Raw genomic sequence first — 20,886 nt, 5'->3', positions numbered from 1 at the left:
TAGGTTCCCAGACTGTTAACATAGATGTAAAACCCCTCCAGGTGTGCAGGCAAACTGTTCTCCTAATAGCCTATGTTTGGAAAACAATAATGGCAGATCTCTGAGAAGTTCAGTGACAATAAAAGCAAATACACATCAGTGATGAAGATTTTGAAAGCACCAAGGCCATGTCCTGGTCACTCACTCAGGGCACCTTTACTAAGAACCATAGCTTGTAGTGCAGCTATCCCCTCGTAGAGTGGAGGGAAACAAACTGTATGCAGCAAATGAAACCAATGCTTCCAAGTGCTGCAAGGCTTTAACTTCTTGTAACTTGGTCAGAGCCTTTATAGAGAAGGATTAAAATCATACATACAAAGTCTGCTTACAAGACTTTGGTGCACACCATTCCACTACAAGAAGTAGCAGAAAATTTCCTTAATGGGCAGTGTTTAATTTAGTACACTTTTAAGTAGCTGAAAACTTCTCAATTTTTCTGATAATTAATTCTGGGTTTTTTTTCAACCAGCTGTATAAAGTGATACCAAACCATCTGGCCACCATAGTGTATAATTTGCTGTGATTAAAATTAAGAAACTGGACTGCAGGCCAACTCTCTTTGCTATCCCATGTGTCTTCACACTCTATCTGTACTAGCTGACACCATCAATGTGTCTTCCACACAGTGCCAGTAGCAGAAGAGAAAGCTTTTTTATTTTAATTTTACTTCAGTGAGGGAAAGACTCCATGATTTTAAAAACAATTCCTTTATTTCAGATAAGAAGCTGCAGCACAGAAAGGGATTTGTCTAAGAGCTGCAGGAAAGCCATGCTGGTGCCAGAGTGTGTGCAGATCTGACACCTGACTTAGTCACTTGGCATCTTGGGGATGAGATCCCCTCCCACAACTCTGTCTCCATCCATGGAAGGGGTGATGAAGAGCTGCATTCTGCTGCGGGGCTGCAGTAGCCCCCACTGGACATTTTAGGCTGTATTTTCTCAAGGCTCTGCTTGCACAGTGGTTGTGAGTTCAGTCAGGAGGGTAAGAATATCAGCAGATAAAAGGGGTGAAGGAGGAACTTCTTTCAGACAGAATATTCATGTTGCCTAATCTGCATTGCTTAATAACCCTGCTTGAATTACTGAATGTCTTGAGATGGAAGCAAAGCAATCATGGATGTCATTTCAATAAATGAAGTGCAACCAAAGCCACAGATAGAGACTAAACACACCTAGAAGCTGTACTGCAAGCTTGTGTGACACCTTGCCTTACACACTGAATTATTATGCCACTGCACTCAGAGTAAGGGAAGTCAGCTTCTTGCAACTTAGTGTTACCTGCAACAAGTCTGATGCTGGTAGCACCTCAGATCCTGTGATTTTGGCCTTAAGGCTGTTGTCCTTTCCCACAGAACTCTGTTGAAAGGCTGGGTCTAGTGCATTTCTCCCTTTTGGCAGAAAAGTCACTTTAGGGAACCACTGGTATTTCTGGCAATTTTATTGGACATTACTCAGTTTCAGACACATAATAATGATAGGGCTGCTATATCATGCTTATAACACACATTTGAAGAGACTGCTTAATGCATGAACTAAAATCTGATGGTTCAACTGCAGAGTGCTCTTGCTCTTCTACGAACTGCATTTACTGAATAAAAGAGTAACAAAACGAAACACAGCTTTTCCTCTGTCAAAATTACGAAAATGTTTTTGAGCGACTTCAACATTCTTCTAATTAAGAAATTGTTTTTCTCTCTCAGAAAATAACTTAGAGTAATTATTTTAACAATCTAAAGGAAGTAGTTGCCACCATTTTGCTATTATTTACCTTTAAAACTTATTCATATCTCCACTTTTTTATTTCATAAGTTGATAGTCCTTAAATAAAAAACCTGGTTAAGTTTTAACATTTTGATCTTAGTTCCTGACTATGTTTTTCTCTTTACTTCAAGAAGAGTATACTAAACTATCCAGTGGTTGAATGTAAAAGACTCCCGGAGGGCAGAAACCTACTGTGAGACTGGGTACTCTTTAGACCTGACTTAGAGCTTCTTAGTTTTGATGGTCAGTGTTAACAGAAGTGTGGAATATGCCCCTAATTCTGACATTTGCTTAGTATACCACCCCTTTTTTCTCAGAGAGTAAATGGGCTGAATATATCTAAAACTCTTATTGCTTCTGTCTTCAGAACCTGACTTAACACTTTGCTTTTTACTACAGACCAGACAGTCTTATGAGACCAATCTGCCAAGTGAGTAAGTTTGGTATTTTATCCCTATGCACATGTAGTGCATCACAGGCTAAATTAAAAATGCAGTAAAAAGTGAAAGAGAGTTACAAAGACAATTTAGATAGCACTGCTGCCACAATGCATCCATTTTAAATTCTAAATGCAATGTTTCAATCGTATATTCTCAACTCCTTATTCCTCCTCCATATCTGGTAGAAACACAACATCTGCCAAAAACTTACATATTCAACTTACACCACTTCCTGAGCCCTGAGTTCAGCAATAAACCAAAGATTTCCTCCCTCATCCAAGGACAAACTACTTGCAGCTTCACTTTTAATTCAACTGACTGTCCAGAAAAAGGAACAGTCTTTTGGCCCCTAAACACCAGTCCTGAACACCCACAGGGGGCATGACTATTACTGGCTTCAGAGACAGGCATAAGAAGTAGTAAGAGATGAAAATCCTCACTTCACCCTGCTAAATCCACCATTACACTGTGGTTATGTGACAGGAAAAGAGCCAAATACCTGCCACTTTCATCCTGCTGAAGTGCTGAAACAGGGATTAGAGTTATATAATGTTGTAAAATAGGAATTCAGTGTGCTAAGGGAGGAATGTCTCAGTTCCCTTCCTTATTAAAATCACTGCTCACATGGAGGAACAGCACTGCCCCTATAGGAAAAAACGACAGCCAAGCCCTCAAAACTAACTCTCACCAGAGCACAGTGTTACAAAATCACATTCCAGAGTGATCGCTGTGTGCCTGAGAATTTCTGCTGAGAGTAAAACTGTACAGCACGTGCCCTAGACTGGTGGAAATGTGGTCAGAGGTTTATTATGTTCTGGGTATTTTTCACAGTGCTCACATTTTGTTTATATTTGTGCATAAGACTCTGAAACAGACTGAAAAACGATTGAAACCAATCTGTACACAAGGTGAGCACAGCAGGATTTCTAAAGCATTTGCATAGAATTTGCCTTGGATGAGAAGTTGGCATTTCCAGTGTTCTCCTACACTTGCACAGGGACTTCTTCATAAATAAGCAGAGAGCAGAAAAAGAACTTGAAGAAATTAAGGACTGAAAGAAAGTTAGAAGTCCTCTTCCTTAGCAGTTCTTAAGGCTTCTTAGCAGTTAACTTGCTAAAGCTACCACAGTAGGTGTCAAACTAAAACTTGAAATCAGGGAGACCACACTGTCCTTACTTTTGAGTCAGGGCTCTGGAAGCAGGTGAAAGCTCCAGTGGGCTGAGGACACTGTTCACAGGGCTCTGGACTAGGGAACTCTGGTTTTCTCCAACCCTGCAGCACAATCCTAAAGCCCACTTGGTCCAGAAAGCAGGGAGTAATGGATGACTATCCCAGCCAATTCAGCCAGGCAGAACAAAATTAGGCATCACAGCAAATTGAAAGCAAAGAGCTGACAGAAAACTTGCTAATAAGTTCAAGTAGGTTTGAGCCCTTCCACATGATGGTGGTACTAATACTTCTCCAGAAGAGAAAGGGTTGGAAGAGTTTGGAAGAAGTGGAGTGAAAACAGCTCGGGTATTAAATGTCTGCTTGTGCTTTGGGAACAAGAGGATATGTTTCTTGGAAAAGCATGGAATCCTTGACAGCCTGGCTGTGTAGGGTAGAGTGTAATACACACAGTGCAAGCCAAATAAACGTTGATTAAATAATCTGTTTTGTCCACTGGAGTTCAATAGTATCAGCCAGGGATGAACAGAAGTCATCCTTCAACATATTCCTTTTGTAGCAGGGAGACAAATGAATTAGAGTTGCAAATTTTATTAAAGAGCAAATAAGAAGTGGTTGGTGGAGTGAAACTTTAGAAATTAATTAACTTAAGCATGCAAAATCAAACAATTAACAGGCACTTTTGCACAAAAATAAGGAAAAATTGAAACAGACTAAAACTTTTAAGAAACACCTAGTGTTCTGTATTTTGGATTTAAAAAAAATGTTGGATATTTTACACTAAAATATCTAGTATTTCAGTGCTGGCAAGTCAGCATTCTGACTGTTGCCATCTTCAGAAATATTGCATTACTTGAGAAATCTGCTAAAACAAAAACTTTATTCAGTGGGCTTCCTTTCAATGACTTTTAAGAGAAGCACATGAGAAAATTCAAAGCACCAATTCCCAGTTTTCATACATACTCTAAAGTACAGAAATTGATGCTGCACACAGCAGCAGTTCAAGATGCCACATAAATGATTGAGGTACTGCAGGAAAATTATTTGTCCAGATACTACCTCATTCTGATATAATATTATTTTAGTACCTGCATTAGTGTTACTGAAGTGCCATTTCCATTTATCTTACCTCTGCACAGCCACACTCTACCTGACTTTACACTCATCCATCCAAAAAAGAACAAGACAGTTGGTGGAATGCTACATTGCATTTAACCACCCTGACAAGAGCAGGGTCAGACATCCAACACTCCGGCCAAGGGAGTCTTATTATAGCAAATTTATGAGAGCAGATGTTGCTCCAAGCCTTGCAAGACTACGTGTTGTATTTGGCACACTGGAGTTAAGCAGCTACATTTTCTTGCAGCTGCATGAAGTAGCAATTGTACTGTTCTAACTACATGCTAAAAATGTACCACTGAAGCTAAGCTAGCATGATTAAGGGATCTGAAACCTTGGACAAACCCTAGATTTTAATACACTGGGTGAATAGCAGGGTCTTAGAATAACCCTTTATTTTGGGGTTTTTTTTTGGCAGTTTAGAGAATAGGTGTTTAATCACTTCTTTTAAAGTCTTCTTTCTGAAAATAATTGAGGCTGTTTTCCATAAACAATTTCAGATTTATTGTCTTAACCCTATATTTATAAAATAAATTACCAGTAAATGAAGATGAACAAGAATAAATGAGAATTCTGTAGATATAATTTACATCGAGGCATTTATTTACAGAAAAATGTGGCTTGTAAAATTATTATTAGTTTTTCAAAATTGACTGCACTTACGATTTAAATCTTTAAATTAATAAAATAATCATTTCAGTGGGTATGGAAGGCAAAATCCCATGCATAAGATTCAGTTAAGATCACACTCAAATCTAGGAAAAGCCTCGTGCTGAAGTAAGTCTTCAGACTCATCTTGAAGTTTATAAAATGCCATGTATGATAAATTCAGGTTTTCCATGTGTTAATCTACCCTACTTTTGATTAAAAACAAGACTGTAGCTAACAAGTGTCAGATGCTACTGGTTCATCAGGTGCAACTGTCTCCTACTTTACCTTTGATTCTATTTTCATCAGAAGCACGTCCACTGATGTTAATGGGTTTAAAATGGTGGAGCTGAGCTAGAAATATTTCCTTATTATTTATTTCCCATTTCAATCCAATACATTTTCAAACAGCAGCTCATTGTTATTATAAAACAGATTATGACACTGTCTTTATCTTGAACCACATATTTTTCTCACTTTTACTCTTCCTATTCTTTCCTCCAGCTCCTGGGGGATGGATGCAGTGAGGGTGTGAGAGAGTGGCTGGTGGGTAGCCGGTTGCCGGCCACAACTGCAGGAACTCAGGCCTTCTGATCAATGAATCAATATGATTATGCAGAAGCATCTTATTGTTTAAAATATACTCCACTAACACATCTCACAACTTTGACATAATACCTTACTTGTACACTTTGCTTACTTATACATTTCACTTGCTTATCTTATACTACTTATACATGTACATATCACTCTACTTACACATTTTCTTACTTACACTTTTTACAACTTCTTTGTAACACAGTACTTATGCATTTTACTTCCTTACACATAATACACTACTTACACATTTTACAACTTATCCATAATACAATACACGTACATTTTGCAACTGCTGTGCATGAGATCACACATTGCTTGATTGGTTTCTCTATTTTGTCCCTGCGCTCCACACGCACTTTTCTGATAATATGATTGGTTTTAATCCAGTGGAGCACAGTCCTTTTTAGCTATTCCTTGCTGTCTTGGAATTCAGCTTTTCAGCTTTTTCTTTCCCAATTCAGCATAGTTTACCTTTCAGTCCTTGATGAATTCCTGAGGGCTCTAACAGGTGGGGCTCCTGAGCCAGGCAAGCAGCATCAAGATGATAACAGCAACAAAACCCATCCAGTGATCAGCAATCAAGTTAGTCCAGGAAACCGAAACATCAAGATCTATACCTATCCCACCTCCCACCCCCAAAACCTTCAAACTGGAGCTTAAAAACCCTCTTGGGGCTGATGTGCTGCAGCTGAAGGTGGAAAGGGCAGGTGAAGCCAGTGAGAGTAATTCCAGCCTGGTCCTACTCTGAGGGCTCTGGTAAAAATAACTAAAAATGGTTTGGCTGGGGCACACTATCAAGCGTTGTTGTGTGTTACAACATGCAACATAGAACAAAGGGATGTATATATGTAAGTACATACAAAGCATTTTACTAGATCTGGTGAAAAAGATTAAACTTTTTGCAACTGCTTTGACTGACTTAATTATCTTAAATTGTCTGTCTGCTGCTGGTTACTAAATAACATCACAACCAGATACAGAGACCTGTAAGAGAAATGGCTGAACTAATGAGAATGGAAGAACCCTGTTCACAGCTGCTGTGAAAATCTGAAGAAACAGAAGCAGCTTAAGCCTCCCAGGGCAGTGTGTGGTCAGCCTCTTTGCTCATTCTGCCCTTGGACATGCTAAGTCCAAAAGGAAGAAGCAGAAACAAGACTGATTTTGCAGGGAAAGCACTCAGTGGAGTGCAGGCTGTCTACTGGAGACAGAAACTGAAAACCCTGCTTGACCAGAGGAACAGATTCCTACCAGCCTACAATTTCCTGTCATTTACGTATGGCACATAACTGCTTCAACTGCCCTGTTTTATTGCCTGCTGGAAAGTGAGTGGGTAATTTCACACTTGCTCTTGGATATTACATTTATTATACAAAGCTTTATCTTAGAGAACTGTTATATATTTCAGAAGAACAGGGATTTGTAACAGAGCTTGTAGCAGGCCTTTATTATAGAGGTGATAGAAGTTACCATTTGAGAATAGCAGAGGCTTTTTCGCAGTGTAATTGGCATTGATTATCTTCTGTCCATGTGCACTGTTGCTTATCAGTACAGATGCCCCAGAAAGATGCTTTTATGTAGTTTCTTTGTGCAGTACTGTAACTTTCTTTGCCGTAAGAGAAAGTTGATTATCAATCACAATGAAATCAGACCAGCTACAGAAGTTAATCATGGAGCTAGATGTCTGGTGTAGAAGTCAAGGAAAGTCAAGAATTATTAGTTCACAAAACAAGACAGGCAAGCTTCTAACTTAAGGCAAAAAAAAGAAAAATCAAAACAAACAAAAAAAACCACTCCCCCACCAAAGAAAACCAAACCCAAACACAACAACAGAAAACCAAACCCAACACCAAAACTGCCCTCAAATCCCCCAGAATTAAAGAAAAGAAAACAAAGAGCTCCTGAAGAGCAGGGAGCATCAGGGGATGCAAAGGGCCCAGCATGAGGAAGAGCATGAAGTGCTCTTGTTCCTCTCTTGTGGCCACAGTGAGTTTTCAAGTGAGTTTTGACAAGGCTTAGCTATGCCATTTCCCCAAGTGTGTTGATGTAGCTATTGCCAACAAGGCCCAACAGATGATTAAAGGGATGAGGAGAGGAAGCAATGTCATGCTTTCCAAGAAGGGAAAGGATCAGGACAGATGTAACTTACTCCAGTTCTTAACAACACGTTCCTACAAATAGAAAGCAATACTGAAGCTATTACTGTCACCACTCAGGCATGATGAGAAGTGTTAAAAGTAATGAACTACCTATCTGAACACATAAAAATGAGGTAAAGCATGGTATAATGGTTATCAGACATGTCAGCTAGTTCTGAAACAGGGATAATATGTGTTCTGCAAACTATCCATCAAAGCTATCCTACATTATTCCATGTGACAGTTTAAATGGCTGATCTCAGTGCATGCAGAATTGCCAGATATCCAGGAACTTAAGAAAACCCAGGCCAGCTTTAACAAAGAGCCTGGGCTTAATAGTAGTAAAAATTACTACCTTATTTTATTCTGCCAAAATGGCAGAGTTTGCATGGCTTAAAACATAAAAATGAGAGAAAGACTCTGTGCAGACAACCAGGCAAGGAAAAGCAAATCACAGTGTAAGACGTGTATCTATGTTTTAAACAAACTGAGGCAGTGATAAAGGGCTAAAAGAAACTCCCATGGAATCACAAAACATAAGCATTGTGGGGGTGGCATACCTGGAGAGAATTATGCAGTAATTTTGAAAAGTTAATGTTTAAAGCATAACCATTTGGAATGAGTTTATAGCTATTCACCATTTACAGTACAACCAGAACAGTATCTAAGCAGGAATTAAAGACAGACTGGGATTGAATGATACAGGGTGGGTAAAACTTGTGTTATGGTGAATGCTTAATTAAAAAAAAAAAAAAAAATAGTGTAACACAAAAAAGTGTCCTCAGGATGTAGTTGGTTTCACAGCACCAAGTATTGTGTATAGATTCAACTTTTGTTTGCACATCAGCAGGCACAGGGGCCATCTATTACAGAAAGGATACAGCTAAGTGGGGAATTTCATTTGTAACATGATTTGGTAAGACCTGCAAAAATCAGGTGAGATGATACCAATTTATGCTGCAATTCTATCATTCATGCTGCCTCTTAAAAATGAGTTTATTTGCATACAGACAGGTATTCAATTGAAGGAAAAACATGGAACAAAATGTAAACAAAAGTAACACAACTATGGTTCATCTTGACAAAAAGGATTGCAACCAAAACAGCTTCCTGTGATACCACCCCAAAATGGATGAATTCCAAGGTCTGATAAAAAATGTAACATACCCTTGGAGCCTTGCTCAGTGCCAAACTTTGTATCCCTTATGAGAAACAGTTGTGTGCTATAAGCACTCAAAACTTTGCTGACATTTAGTTTGATGGACTTAGTTTGCTTTCAATCAACTCAGGAATGTTCTGCTCTTAAATTAACTGCTAATTCCTAATGCAAACCTACTGCTACTACTTCTTCTTGATTTGAATGTCCTCTTTCTCCACCAAAGTTGCCAGAAATTGGTGCAGATTTCTTTTGTTCAATTAAAAATGACATTAGGATTTTTTTATGCTCTTTGTACTCTAAAAATCCTGTTTTGTACTGTGGTGAAATGCTACAACTAATTAATGAACATAACCTGTTAATACTGTCTAAGCTTTGCCTGATTTAACTTCTTCCTACACTTTGTCCCCTTGATTCTGGAGCATTCAGTTCTAAATATTTTCAATAAATTACTTTTGCAGTATTTCTTTATAATTTTGGAAACTGGCCTCTGCCTATCAAATTTCCATTTCTGAAAGTTCATACATTTTGGATGTCTTTATCTCTGATTTACTGTATCAGTAGCTTTTCTTTTTTTTTTTTTTTTTCCTTTGGAAAGGGGGGTAAAGAGAGAATAAAAGATAAACCTGCTATTTTGAGGGTTTGATATTTTTCTAAGTTGTTTATATTTGTGTAATTACTTGAAAGAAAATATTAATTGAAGTTATAGATCAGATTTTTCAGTTCACTTTCACTGCATCACCAACCTTATGTTTTCAGGAACAAGTCAGCACTTTAAGACAGATGATCCACAAGTAATTAAGGCAAATGATATCCCAAGCCAGAGATTTAGAGTGCTCAGTCACCATATTAAGAGTATTACTGGCTTTTAGACTTTCAAAGTCCATCCGTGTTACTTTTCCTGCCACAGCACAGCCTTTTGTCATGGTTTACAAGAACCATGGTAAATTCATATTTATGCACAAATGCTTTCAACCAGCAATGATAGTACAGCACTGTAAGACACCAGTTGAAAAAATGTTTTTTTAAGCAGCAGGAGGTTTAGCATCACCCCCGTGTTCAATTCTGATACAATTTGTTACCATACAACAGCTCTGGCGTTTTAAAGAAATTCCTCACACAGATAATTTCTGGATCATTGTTTTCCACATCAATTTTAACAGCATCCGCGGTTCACAAAACAGGTGATTTCCTTGAGATTGGGAAGAGGTACCTGCAAAATTACAAAGGAAATAAGCTAGGTTGGAGCTATTTTTACCTTAAAAACATGTATCTTGATTGCCTTCACAATCTGAAATCAATCCCTGGGATGTCTCCTTCTCTGTGTCACATTACAGAATATGTTTCTTTTTGAAAAAGTCTTGAGATTTCTAGAGGACATTCCAGATGTGACTTACTTCTATGCCTGGGGTGCATAGAGATCTTAAATACATTTCTGGGTAATGAATGAACACATCTCCATGCTAAAAAAATCCCAGTTCACAGTTCTGAAAGTGACAAGCTTTCAGGAGAGAGGCATTTCTTTAAAGCACCATTTTCTTGTGCAACATCCTGCTTGCAGTTTTCCTAGAAAAACATTGAGTGAAACTGGATGCTTTTACATCTCACTGATTGATTACTATCGGGAAAAAAGTTTTCAATTAACAGCTTATTGGCTGGCAAGCCTTTATCTTCTTGGTAGCACTTAGGTTAATGACAGGTTAATCTTCCTAAGACAGATCTGACACACCTCTTTTTCAGGAAATCAGAAAACCAATAAAACCCTTATCAGTTCACATGTGGCCACATAATGCCTCTCTACTACTTGCTGCTAGTAGGACCAGGCATTATTTTATCAGGCTAAATCAATATTTCACGTAATCTTCAGCTGGAGTCAACAATAGGGAAAAACAAAAAAACCAGAATGCAAACAATCATGCTCATACTCAATAAAGTTGCAGTGAAAGGAGGATAAATTAAATGCAAGGGGATAAATGTTTCTCAACCTTTTTGAGTGATCAATGTACATCCTGAAGCATGAAGACTAACAGCATCTATAAGTTTTTACCCCAGCCAGTTTAACTAAAAGCATTACTCATGCCATGCCTTATAATTTAGACTTGTATTAACATACAGCTTTATTTACTGCTCTCTGGCATTCTATTTCTTCTAGCACAACAGAGAAATGTGGGGCAAGGTGAATTATAGGAGCTGTAACATCGCATTATTTTCCCAATTGTATATACATTAACGTTCTGATCCCTTTCAGGAATGAAATCTGTAGTGAGAGAGGCCTGGTCTCTATCCAAGACAAAGCCATTTGCTTAGTTCACACAGACACCCTTCCCCTGTCTTTAATCGTTCAAGATGTATGTGTGGGTGGAGTTTTCAGCCATCTGAAATAAAAGCACTTCTATCTTTTTGACACTTGAGGGAATGTGAGAACAATCTAATTGAAGAAAAGTTAATTTTTTGTTCTGAATAAAAAAAGGCAGCAAAGTACAATGAGCTGTCTCTAAAATGGTTTGGGAGCTATTCTAATGGAAAAACATAAATATAATAAAACCTTCACAGATGCAATCCAATTAGTCCTCTTGTCAAAAGCATGACCTGCAGTAGTGTAAGAGGTTATTGCCAAATCTAAGAAGCTTTAATCCTGAGTTGATCCAATCACCATAATAAAATTACGACGGCAGAAGATGAGCTTCATCATCATTTGTGTGCTAAAAGATGAGTGGAAGTATTTGTGTTTCAGCAAACAAATGGCCTTTTCCAAAGCACTTGCTAACTATACTCTATAAGCCATACAGGTGCTCCTGAATTTGGTATTTCACGCAGCCTTTGTCAACAGCAGTAAGAAAAGTAAACGTCTTGCTCTCAACTCTGAACTGGTTTCAAAATGAAGATGTTAAAACATGTAGCCAGTATCTATAATTACAAGAAAACTTTTCACTGAGAAATGAGATACAGTAACATATATCACCATATTTGCAATTTTAAGATCAGTATACAGGGTAAAGGTCCTAGGAGACCAGTTTTTTAATAGACACCAAATTCTGCATGCTTGAGGGAAAAATATTAATGGCTCCCTGAATGACCACTATGACAATTGTGTTTTGATGTGCAGCAAATGTGAGTGAAACAATAGAGAGTTACATGAAAATAGGTGTGTAACAACAGCAAAAGGAGTACACACCTCTTTCTGGGAGACTTGGATATTTTTCCAGGGAAGTTAATGTCCATTGAAGTGCTAAGAAATGCCATAATTTATACACTGAAACCTAACCAAACCAGGTCAATATTAAATGTGTTAATTCTTCCTGTAATGCCAAATACCACTTACAGAATACAGAAGTTTCTGCAACTGCACCTTAGGCTGCTCTTTGTTTGATCTGATTTTTTGGTCTTCCCTACGTGGTATTTAACAGAAAAGATTTTAAAAAAAATTTATTTTACTGTATTTCCTCTTCCATGTGCCTCCATGTGTCAAATGACAAAGGGAAAAACTTGTGTTTCAGTGACACTCTTGCCTGTGTACACAAACGATCCCCTGGGAAAAATCAGTGGTTCTTTAATTACATAAAAACTACCTCAGAATTTGAAATGAGGTTTCTCATGTTCTTGGAAAGCACAAAAGCATTTACTATACACACTCAAACAGCATTTTAAGGCCAGGGTTTGTTTTGTTTGTGCAAGAACCCTTTTAAAAATACTGAGAACAATTTCTCTTTCAAAAAACTTACTCTTCAATGAGTCTGAAACAAGCAAGATTCAGTACATGGGGCCTCCTTACATCAGCCCCTGCTTTGTCACAAATGCCTTTCAGAGGTCTGCCTTGCCTTAATCTCTCAGTATTTAGTGCACGAAGCTTTAGTGAAGCTACCATGGTGGCCCAGCACCTTGAGAGCATCACAAAACCCAGCTCAGTGGCAGCCCAGGAGACAGCTGTGGTGTGCAGACCTGTGTGACTCTCACCTGCATGCCTCTTCCACAAGGTGCATGTGTCAGCCATCGAGCAGGGCTCACAAAGAAAGAATTTGCCAGACTTCTGATTAGGTCTGGCAAATCAGTTTTGATAGCATTTGCACAATCTTCACTGTTTCAAAACCACGTTTGAAACTGCTTGGTTACAAAAGAAACACTTTGCCAGTGCAGAGCTAAAGGTAAGGTGGGGAATGAGGGACTGCAATACTGTATCTCAGGAGCAAGGGGATGATCCCCACGGTTCAAAAAGAAAACACAATATGCTCATCATCCAGGTGATCTAGTTTTCTTTGGAGATGGAAAGTCTTTATCCTGACTATGGTACCTTTTAGAGTCCACTTTTTGCATGTGGCCCTTTTCCCCTTACATTTCTGGGCAGAGAAATGACAGAATTGATCCCTCAAGTAAAATTCGTTTGGTGCTTGCTTTTGTGACCATCCATGTACTCCTCAGAGAAAGGAAGAGGCCAGCTATGCTGAGATCTGCACCACTTCTGCTTGGTTAGTCTACTTAAGAGTTATCCCTGTTTGATTTTACAGAGTAACTCATGAATAAGTGCAAAGTTTGACTTTTTCTAGTTCCCTGCTAACATTAAATGGGTTTCCAACCAGGTAGACAGCCCCTGTGAGACACAGCATGATTTTTTCTGGGGACGAGTTTCTATTTTGCACAATGTAAAGCCAAAAGCCGATTGTGTGCATGGAGTATTTTAATTTTTATTCTAGCACTGTTTCGTTAGTATTTGTCAGAAAGCATGAAACCAAACAAAGACATTTGTTCATGGGGCTATGCTGCCTCCAGAATGAAGACCTAGCTGTTTGTGGCCCTAGTGAAAAGCCCTCTAGGAAAAAGGTGCACAAAATTTAGGCACTTAATTATGTATGCCTGTCGTTAAATAGTAAAGACTCACTGAATGACTGTTCAAAAGGTTAGCGAGTGACATTTTAAGTTAATGCTCAGATTCAGCATGCCCCCTGATGTAGCAGCACAAAGAAACAACTACAGAAATAAGCTGCAACCCGCCTTTCCAAATGTCTAACTACCCTTATAAAAAAAAAGGTCACTTCAGCTGTGGACACCTGCTTTCTCAGAGATCATTCACCCTGGGTCTGTTCTGGTGACATCAAACCACCTTTCCCATGCAGGGCAAACATACAGACTGCAGGCATACAATTTCCTGGGCATTACCACCTGAACTCTGTATTTTCTGTTTTTAGGAAACTTAGGAAATGAGATTATGAAATGTCCCTTCACTTTTTCTTCTCAAAGGTCTTGAGGCTGGCTGTTAACTAAACTCTCCAGAAGACTGGAGGATGAGCAGAATGAAAATTTATCAAATAAAAATACTTATCAAAAATGGGAATATGACATGAGCAGTTTGAATGGTAAATTTTCATAGATCACACTAGTCCAACACTAAATTATATCTCTCCTTGGGATTCCTTAAGAGCTATTTTGCATACATTTTCCACACATAGAAAACACGTTATGCGCAGAAGGTATTTCTGTAATATTCTTTGCATGAAGAATACTGGCTTTGTAAGAGTGGTCACTCAGCATAAAATTCTGTTTGGACTTTCTTGATGGAACAAATGCATGTATCAATTTTGTAAGTGTGAGGCCAAAATACTACAGGTAAATTTGTGATCTGGTTCAGCCCAAGGGCCCTTCTCACCACCTAGTCTGTTCCCAGAAGTGCTATAAGAAAATTCTAAAGGGAGAACAGGAACATATTACCATATGTAACATTGCTGTAACAGCTTTCAGCTACTTTCAGCTGATTTTTTTTACGTGAAACTTCTCTCCATTTAAAAAAAAAAATAGCTAAAGTATGTTTATACATGAAAATGAACACAAATTCTCAAAAATGTGAATGCATTTTTACTTCCTTTCTGGGAAAAAAGTTAGTATCACTTAAACTATGTGCTACAATGGCTATTGTCTCTTCTTTTTTATCTTTTTCTTTCCTAAGAATAAAGGTTTGCACTGCATTTTGAAAAGTATATATTATGCATCACTTTTCTGCATTGTGCTATCACTACATTTTAGGAATTCATTTACTATTCTTTGATAAGTGATTTAATTCCAAGAAGCATGCAATAAAGAGCTTAACCCCTCTTCACTTGAAAATCCTCAAAAGATTTTGTCATTCAAGAGAGAATTTAGAAAAAATGGACTCTAGCAAAAGCAATGATTCTTTACTTGAAAAGGCTGTGTGTCTTGGGGTGACTTTTTGATGTATATCCCATATCGCTGCCCTATGCCCAGAAATTAATTTTTGTGCCTTTCTATGCCTTTAAACTGAGCCTGAGAGGGGGGAAGAAAAACTGAGCAAAACCTTTTCAAAGCAGTTTGCAGCTTGTTCAAGGTCACACAGAGACAGAGACTTTTTTCAACTGTGGCAGGACAGCGAGAGGGAAGGGAAGCACCCAGCTTGCTTTTCTTTCCAGACAGCTTTCAGCAGTTTTTTTTCCTCAGCTCCTTTTCCTCCGGAGAGCTAAACTTTTGTCTTCCTGGGACTTTGTTTTTTTCCTTTTCTCTCTGCTGGACTGTTTCAACATCAGAATACATTGGGAGGACTTTCCACCGAGTCCTTGGCCCTGGAGGTGGGCCCACCACCCTGTCCCAGCTCCAAGGAGGGGGGAAGAGAGAGACTACAGAGGGACTCTGAAATTTTCCCAAGTTTCTCTCAGCAGAGCAAGAAGTTTTATTATTTAGCATCATAATCCCTTTTCCTGTGTGTTTGTTAAATAAATAGTTTTTATCTCTTTCACTTTCCTTCAAGGAAAATTTTTTTTTCTGAACCTGGGGCGGGGGGTGGTTGTAGCCTGCCTTCTCTCAGAGGATATATTTCTAGATTTTGCCAAACTGGAACACTGTGGTATAAAGAAGTAGTATAAAGCCACCATGATAAAATGCACACGTTTGTCAAAATTCCTTTGGATCCATGCACAGCTGAAGTGTTATTCCTTATTCCTTTGTACAGTGGAGAAACCATTTATCTTAACTGCAAGGGTCCTTTGAAGGTATTACCACCAAGATAAAGGGAAATTCAGAAGATGTAGTTATATTTAGATTTTTCAAGAGCAATTGGCAAGGGATTTCAATCAAAGAAGGTACAATAGAATATGGAATAAAAGAGCTGTCCAAAGAACAAAAAGAAAAGCTTCATAGCAGGAAGCTTTCAGTTCAGCAGAGGTGGCTCCAATACCTGCACCTTTTCTATCCTCCGGAGAGGCAGTTCTAGGAGCTAGAGACTGCCCTCAGACTGAAAAGCCAATAGTTTATATAGTTTAGATAAATGTGAGATATACTAAGAAAAAAATATTCAGTATGGCAGTAACACAAGTGTATCAAGTTAACTGTTAAAGTAAAGTTTCAGCACTTGTATGATAGCTGGTTCTTGGTGATTCATGAAACCTTTATTTGCTTCATTTATGGACCATCAGTGCATTCCTGTATTCTACATGCTCTAAACTCTTAACTTTACTAAATCCTTCTTTCATAATTCTTTTGGGAGAGCTAACAACTTGGCATAAATGAAGCAGGATTGAGTAAGAGCTGCAAACATTGGGCTAAATAGAATGTAGAGATTATGCTACTAGGCAATTAAATACCAAGATACAGAAGATATGCACAACAAAACCAAAGTAATCAATGCTGGAATAGACAAACTTCAGAACAAAAAAGAAGACTAGATGAAGACAAAAGTAATCTGTTGGTTAACTTGGTGAGAAGCAACAATCCCGAAAGAAATTTTAAGGAAATAATACTAAGAACAGAAGAGGTGTGCATTTGGTAAACAGAAGGAGAAATTCTGAAATACAAATAATTTGACTTGTAACTTAATTTATTGGTAATTTCTGATCAATGTATCAACTATATAGGGAGATGTAATTTGTTCTAGAGAAGAAAGAAATATAAATGGAAACTTTGATATTGAGGAACTTGTTTGTAAACCCCTTAAGAAGAGCAGAAAAATTATCAAATATACAGATGAGCTGAAGGGATAAAAGAGAAGAGTATTACCAGCCTTGCAAAGAACATCACAAGAGCTGGAGTCAATGTGCTTTCCTGTAGCTGGAGTGATTTCAGCTTTTCTATTAGAAACAGATTCAAAAATAATCAACACAACTACTGACCATTCTTATGTGAGCATATTTCTGGCTGACGACTTGTGCAAGACTTGAGATGTGTCCAAGAATCTGATTCTTATATAAACTGTAGTCAGAAATCCTTAATAAACCAAACAGATTTTGCCCAGAGTGCAGTGGTGAAACCCTAAACAAAACTAACTTACCTGAAATGATGTGACTTGAATGGAAAATCTGACGAAGCAACAGGTAGATAGATGTCACTATGGAGATAAAAAACACATGGGCTATGAGACTGAGGACAGGCAAAAAGGGATAATTCAAACAGGATAGCCAAAAATGCAGTTAACAGTGAAGCAGAGAGAAGCGTCCATGATGTAGAAGGAAAGCCTGATCTTCTGAAGTGAGGCATAATGGAGTGAGTGGAGTTGGGAAAGAAAATGAGAGTGAGAAGATACCAAACCATACCCTGCAGAACACCTGCAAGTCATGAGTAATGGTAGAATGGTGCACTCTTTAATTCCCACTTTACCAAAGAGCTGGAAAGAAAGCAAACATTTAAGAAACAGTGTGCAAAATCCATCTTCTTCAACTACACATGTTCAAAGAGATAAAAGCACAAATGGGTCCCAGCAATGGAATAAGACTCTTGAAAAGAGAGCGCTTACTGCTCTGGAAAGAGAAGTCCCTCTTTCTGAAGGAAGCTCCAATAGCTGTCCCTCTGTCACAGAGCAGGCTCTGGAGGTGCAGCCCTGTTCCACTAAAGAGCAGGTGGTGCCAAGGCACAAACACTGCAGCTCCAGCTGCTGCAGGGGGCAGAAGGGTTTGTGTGACACTGCACAGCTGCAAGCAGACAGTGCAATGGACACAGGAGAACTGATTTCATATGGATTAACTAAATCAGCTTCATATTCGCTTGTGAGGCTGTAAAGACAAATAAAATATGAAATATTTTCCTGTCCTTTTATCGCTACCTAGCAATGGGTAGAAATTACCTGAGGTGCTGTGTCTTCATTGTCTTCATCTCTGATTATTAATACCAACTCTGTCAAGCATCTTCTTGGAAAATAGCAGAATAGTTTGAAACAGAGCATAACATGACAGAAAGATGGAATGAGGTAGTCTAAAAATGAACATGCTAAGTAATTTTTAGAACTATGCAACCACTGCATATCTAGTCGATAAGGAAAATTTCAACTGTTAAGACAGCAATTAGACATTAAATATATTTAAGGAAAGTCTTATGATCTCTTTTTCCCTCAAGAAAAGACAGATCCAGAAATCAGGATTAAAAAGAATGGTATTATGCATCACAAAATTATAATTTGACCAAACAGTAATTTTCTGTTCCCTAAATATGGCAGAAACAAGCAGATGTCCTTGTTCACACTATTAGAAGTTTGTTGATGAGAACAAGAACTTTGTCATCTGAAAAACACTAAGCTGTACAGTTTTGTGATGCAAATTCCTGTGAACAGCAGATGTTTATTTACCCCTTGTCCCTTCATCTAATGCAACAGTTCTTAATGGAAGAATTCTCCTTGGAAACCAAATGCTGGGCTTAGGCTCAAGATCCTGAAAGACATACTTGCATTTGAACTTTTTTTTGACCACTCCAGACTAAGGAAGACAATTCCATAGCAGCATTTAGGAAATGGCTTGGCTGTAAACTACTAATATATCCTATTCCTTAAAACCTAAAATCCCTAAACTTATTACTACTTTAAAGCAAACATTGACTTCTGTATTTCAGGTTTAGGAAGAAGAAGGTCTATGTCTTTCAAACTGGTCAACATCTGTTTCATTCCCAGCAAACTTGGTGTTTGGCAATAATTTCAGATGTTATTAGCATCTGCATTGCATTTGGATAAGAGGTTACAGCAGCTGATTGCACGTTCCTAATGCCTATATGAAAACTCCTGAGTCAAGAAAAATTTCAAAAGACATTCATACATTAAATGTAGTATCATTGTTTCAATGCTTGTACAATCAGAATATTTTTTGTGGATGGATTTAGAAACTTTTTGTAATTTTTAAAAAATTTTATTTTAATAAAAGGTGTGTTCAAACAAATAACCTTTAACTAGGCAATGGTAACCCCACAGTTCCCATGGTACAAGTACCATGTGGCCCACAATCCCTTTAATCATGCTGCTTTTTTTTTTCCCAGGAGATAGGGAGGGAAGGGAGCCCAGAAAATAAACAAAAAAATTCTGGTGCTCAGTTCTCAAATACGGACTGCGTTCAGCAGAACTTTTCAAAGACAAACCACAGATGAGTCGAAAGCTGGATAATCTTCAAGTAACAGCTCACCTGGGACTGCAGATTTTCCAGTTGCTTTTGATGTATCTCAATTGACTCTCTTAAGATGATTCTTTTTGTCATTTGACAAATGTAGTAGTTTCTTCAAAGTGCTCAGAGGAATAGAGTGTAAGCACCCCAGTCTATCACACCTACAGGATATAGCCAATCAATACATGAGAAAGAAGCAGCAAGAGAAGAATATTATGTGCTATCATTATCTCGCATTACCTGGCAAGAAGTTATCTTTAATGATTTAAAGCACAGCACTGTTCTCACACGGTATTGTTCTCCAGAGTGACTGGAAGAAAGGCTTTGTTTTATACAATAGATCCTTCTCTGAATGCACTCCGCATCATTCCTGTTAACATCAAATGATAAAGCAGGCATTTTTAATTTTAGCTGTCAGCTCTAGGAAGCATACGCTTCTCAGAGACAGGCACTGCATGCACAGTACCACTGGTTACTAGGTCTGCAAGAAAGGCTAGTTGTTAATTGCACTGAAGGCAGGTAAAGGTCACTTTTTTGTAAAGATGGTGCTAAAATTATACAGCCAGAATAAAGCACTGATGTGAAGAGACTGGTTGAGCATCACAGGGACAACAGCTTTTCCATGTCACTTAGTTTCTTTTAGTAGAGCAACCAGAAGCAAGGTTTCATTTGATATTTTGTTTGCAAAGTTAATTTTCAGACTAGAACTACACCATGCATACAGGTCTCCATCATGACTTTGTACCCTCTGCCCAAAGAAAAGGGTCCCCAGCTCTCGCCGTGGACAAAAAACGGGGATGTATGTCTCCTCCACTTCCCACACAGAACAGTTTTTGATAAGATCCCACAAAGCTGCCTGGTTTTCAGTCACATATCCATTTACCCTCAGCAGAATGAGGCCCTGGGAACTGAAACTATGAACACGAGAGAAAGAATTGGGTGACTCAAAAGTTTAAGTTCACTGTTAGGCTGGGTCCAACAGCAGCCATCAATATTTGGTGTATGTTTACTGAGATGGAACAAAACCACACCCTATTATTAGGTCATGAGAGTGAACTCATCTGAGGGAATTTGCTGTCAGCTGTGGCTTGTCAAAAGATGCTGTGTATTTTACTCTCTATAGCTATGTATAACGGTATATTTATGCATTAACAGAGCAAATCAGAAACACAAAAGGTCATTCAGCTTCCACACGTGCTTTTACTGGGTGTGATTTATTACTGTAGCAACACTGAAGCTAACCAATGGAGAAACAGCTATGTCAAAAGGACTCAAGTGATGAATTAGAAGATTCATTTCCTCCAAAGCCCTGGGGATTTTTGCACAAGTCCTTAGAACCTCTGCCTTCTACACTAGAGGAGTATGTTTGAACTCTCCATGTAAGACATTAATCTGGGGGCAACCAGAGAGAGCAAACCAAAGCAGTTACCAAATTATTGTAAATGTGGGAGCTAATATCTAACCCTGTGCCCC

General features: G+C 38.4%; 1 long non-coding RNA gene across 3 annotated transcripts in view; it reads right to left on the bottom strand.

Moving 5' to 3' along the window:
- Positions 1 to 1,458: 1,458 nt before the first annotated feature.
- Positions 1,459 to 20,886, bottom strand: part of LOC104686998 — a 38,060-nt gene continuing 18,632 nt past the window's right edge. Inside the window, exons 7-12 of one of the 3 annotated variants that reach the window (XR_005602749.1) lie at positions 19,654 to 19,783; positions 19,435 to 19,574; positions 17,328 to 17,384; positions 10,184 to 10,277; positions 8,790 to 8,831; positions 1,459 to 7,454 (exon numbers count right to left, since the gene is read on the bottom strand). This is a non-coding gene — a long non-coding RNA (uncharacterized LOC104686998). Of the gene's footprint in view, positions 10,278 to 17,327; positions 17,385 to 19,434; positions 19,575 to 19,653; positions 19,784 to 20,886 lie in introns of all 3 variants that reach the window. The other 2 variants (XR_002273339.2, XR_002273340.2) reach the window with 2 other exon arrangements.

This window comes from Corvus cornix, chromosome 1 (genome assembly GCF_000738735.6).
Source record: "Corvus cornix cornix isolate S_Up_H32 chromosome 1, ASM73873v5, whole genome shotgun sequence".
Taxonomy (NCBI): Eukaryota; Metazoa; Chordata; class Aves; order Passeriformes; family Corvidae; genus Corvus; species Corvus cornix.
Note: the sequence above shows the minus strand (reverse complement) of the source record. Positions and strands in the feature narration are given on the sequence as shown.